The sequence below is a fragment of the Lithobates pipiens genome, unplaced genomic scaffold (genome assembly GCF_037356315.1).
Source record: "Lithobates pipiens isolate NorthernLeopardFrog02 unplaced genomic scaffold, aLitPip1_a1.2 Scaffold_23, whole genome shotgun sequence".
In the NCBI taxonomy this organism is placed as follows: domain Eukaryota; kingdom Metazoa; phylum Chordata; class Amphibia; order Anura; family Ranidae; genus Lithobates; species Lithobates pipiens.
Genome location: NW_027507785.1, coordinates 123,590,202 through 123,594,379, shown reverse-complemented (window position 1 = coordinate 123,594,379; position 4,178 = coordinate 123,590,202).

The following is a 4,178-nucleotide window of genomic DNA, read 5'->3' as shown; positions in this document are numbered from 1 at the left end:
TCAGGCCGAGGAACTGGATGCTCGATTGTTCGAAAACACATTTTTCGGGCTTAGCGTATAGACCGTGAAGACGGAGACGGGTCAGGACCTTTCTTACGTGTACCCGGTGATCTGTTAGAGAGGGGGAGAAAATCAGAATGTCATCAAGGTAGACAATTACAAACAGGTCAAGGTAATCCCTAAAAATATCATTAACAAAGTGCTGGAACGTGGCAGGAGCGTTACACAGCCCGAACGGCATCACTCGGTATTCAAAGTGCCCGAAACGGGTACGAAAGGCAGTCTTCCACTCGTCCCCTTTCCTAATGCGGACGAGGTTGTAAGCCCCCCGAAGATCCAGCTTAGAGAATATTTTAGCGGAACCTAGTCTCTGAAACAGTTCGGGAACCAATGGCAAAGGGTAGCGATTTTTGATCGTGATTTTGTTCAACGCCCGATAGTCCACACATGGCCGTAGAGAGTGGTCTTTTTTTTCCACAAAGAAAATCCCCGCTCCAGCTGGGGAAGTAGAGGGCCGGATAAATCCCTTTTCAAGATTTTCATCCAGGTAGGTTTTCAGAGTGCTAAGTTCTGATTCAGACAGAGGGAAAATTCTTCCAAAGGGAATCTCGGCCCCCGGGAGTAGTTCGATAGGGCAGTCATAGGTCCTATGAGGTGGTAGGGTTTCAGCCCCTTTTTTACTGAACACGTCTAGGAAGTCGTGATATTCTCTAGGCACGGCTAGCCGGGTGTCATCATCTGCTTCCAAACAGAGGAGAGCCGGAGAGTCCCCGTTAATTGCTGGGTAGCAATGCTGGAGGCAGTAGTCCGAAGGGAATTCGATCTTTCCGGTGGCCCAGTTGATACGTGGATTATGTGCCTTCAACCAAGGCATGCCTAGAATGATGGGGAACAGGGGAGATTTGATGACGTCTAGGCACAGAAATTCTTGGTGGGTCCCGGCGATGACAGCAGAGAGGGGACTAGTCTCCTGAGTCACCGGTCCAGATTCTAGAGCGGACCCATCGGCCAGGTATACAGAGAGTCCCTTTTCTCTCGGTCTAAGGGGAATCTTGTTCTTCAGGGCAAAGGATATGTCCATAAACCCACTGCATGCCCCCGAATCAATAACTGCGTGGGTTGAAATAGTCCTTCCTGGAAGCTGCAAGAGAACAGGAACAGCCAGGTGAGAGGAGTTTTCAGACAGCACTGACGAAGGAACAGGTGGAACAGGTAGGCACTTACGTATCTTGGCTGGGCAGGAGCGAACAAAATGTCCTGATTCTCCGCAGTACATACAGAGGTTGTTGACCCGGCGTCGTTGGCGTTCCTCTGGGGTCAGTGATGGACGGAGTAGCCCTAGCTGCATCGGTTCTGGGGGATCCAGCGTGGCTGTGGCAGGAACTGAAGGAGCTGGGTGAGCGGAACTAGGTACCCGTGGCAACATCCAGACAGGGCGTGCGGTTGAAGAGGAACGTTCTTGGCGGCGTTCCCTCAAGCGCCTATCAATTTGAACGGAAATGTCTATCAAGCCCTCCAGGGTTTCGGGGATGCCAACACGTGCCAACTCATCCTTCAAAGGCTCGGACAGGCCCATGCGGAACTGATATCGCAGGGCGGCGTTGTTCCAGTCCGTGTCAGCGCTCCACCGACGGAACTCCGACACGTAGTCCTCCACAGGCCTGCGACCTTGCTGCAGAACGTGTAGGGCTGCCTCTGCGGTTGCTGCAAGTTGGGGATCCTCATAGAGTCTTGACATGGCCATAAAGAAGGTGTCTAAGGATGGATCCTTGCGTTCCAGTAGGCGATGTGCCCAGGCTTGGGGTTCGCTCGTTAGGAGGGAGATAACGAACCCCACCTTGGTCGCCTCGAGGGAGAAGGTCCTCGGTTGCAGGGCGAAGTAGAGCTCACAAGAGTTACGGAAGGCTCTAAACTTGTTCCGGTCGCCAGTGAACCGCTCGGGGGTTGGTACTCTGGGTTCAGGTGGCATCATGACCACTGAAGGCGGGGTGTGGCCCCCTGGAACAACGGGCGGAGAAGCAGATAGTGCTTGGACTTGCTCTTCCAGTCTGCCGTAGCCTTCCTGTAGGCTCTTTACTGCCTGGGTAAGGCCGGCCAAATGGCGGCACAGTTCGTCCATGGGGGAGGCTCCCTGCGCAGGCTCGGACATGGCTGACCAGTACTGTCACGTACCTGGTAGGCGAGCCCGGAATGCAGGAAGCGGCCCCTCGTAGCCCCTGGCTAAAGAACCCCTGGAGATGGTAACAGAAGCTCAACAGTTCAGGGGGCACAAGTGCCTGGCAGGTAGATGCTGGTCCGGATGGGCAGCAGGACACCAACAGCAAGCAGATGAAGCTGAAGACAAGAGACTGGTGTAGGCAGGCACAAGTGGTAGACTGGCTGGCAGACGGACGTCAGCAGATACAGCAGTCACAGGATATCCAACCAGGTAGGTAGGAACAGCGGAGTCGGGTACAGGCTGGGTCAGCAGGTAGCGGTCAGCGTGGTACAAGAGGGATGAGGCAGAGGCGTAGTCAGGCAAGCAGGAGGTCGTGGGCAGGCAGCAACGGATCAGGGTCAAGGTCAAGCCGGGTAACAGGAACTCAGGTAGCAGATACAGGTATAGGGTAGTAGGATCTCCGAACGCGCTGTAGACTGGTCAGCACGAGTGGAAGGGAGCAAGTGCCTTAAGAAGACCGTAGGGCGCCAAACGGTCGCACGACGAGTCAGCGTGCGCGAGTGGACGTGCGCCCGTTCATGCCCCCACGTGCACGCGTGCGTTCGTTCAGGGCGCGAGTGCGTCCGATCGCTCTAGCGCGCGTTAACGGAGCGCCACGGGTCCTTGACAACGAACTTCTCTGGGTAAGTCTCTCGTGCGCAAACGAGGCGCCAGGACGATCGTGACAGGGGCGTTTAAGTACAATTTTTGATGCAATGCTTTGCAGCAGGGCTAATTCCTGCAATAAAACTAGAGTGTATGGCAGAGGTTGCAGTGTGATGGCACCAGTGCCTAAGGCCCAATTTTTCTGCCCCTGTTTAACAGGGGCGTTTAAGTACAATTTTTGATGCAATGCTTTGCAGCAGGGCTAATTCCTGCAATAAAACTAGAGTGTATGGCAGAGGTTGCAGTGTGATGGCACCAGTGCCTAAGGCCCAATTTTTCTGCCCCTGTTTAACAGGGGCGTTTAAGTACAATTTTTGATGCAATGCTTTGCAGCAGGGCTAATTCCTGCAAAAAAACTAGAGTGTATGGCAGAGGTTGCAGTGTGATGGCACCAGTGCCTAAGGCCCAATTTTTCTGCCCCTGTTTAACAGGGGCGTTTAAGTACAATTTTTGATGCAATGCTTTGCAGCAGGGCTAATTCCTGCAATAAAACTAGAGTATATGGCAGAGGTTGCAGTGTGATGGCACCAGTGCCTAAGGCCCAATTTTTCTGCCCCTGTTTAACAGGGGCGTTTAAGTACAATTTTTGATGCAATGCTTTGCAGCAGGGCTAATTCCTGCAATAAAACTAGAGTATATGGCAGAGGTTGCAGTGTGATGGCACCAGTGCCTAAGGCCCAATTTTTCTGCCCCTGTTTAACAGGGGCGTTTAAGTACAATTTTTGATGCAATGCTTTGCAGCAGGGCTAATTCCTGCAATAAAACTAGAGTGTATGGCAGAGGTTGCAGTGTGATGGCACCAGTGCCTAAGGCCCAATTTTTCTGCCCCTGTTTAACAGGGGCGTTTAAGTACAATTTTTGATGCAATGCTTTGCAGCAGGGCTAATTCCTGCAATAAAACTAGAGTGTATGGCAGAGGTTGCAGTGTGATGGCACCAGTGCCTAAGGCCCAATTTTTCTGCCCCTGTTTAACAGGGACATGTAATTACAATTCTTGATATAATATTTCACAGGAGGGCCCCTTCCTGTGCCCACCCAGAGTAACTGTGAGGACTTATAGTGTTGTGGCACCAGCACCACAACCACCAAAGGTCAATTTTTCTACCACTGTTCAACAATGGCATGTAATTACAATTCTTGATATAATCGTTCACAGCAGGGCGCTCCAGCGGCCACCAAGAGTCACTTTGAGGGCTTACAATGTTGTTGCAAAACCAACACCTTGTTCCGCCATTTCTGCAGAGCATATAGGGCAGGCCCCTACTTGCAAACATCCAACTTACAAACATCTCCTACTTGCAAACGGAAGGAGACA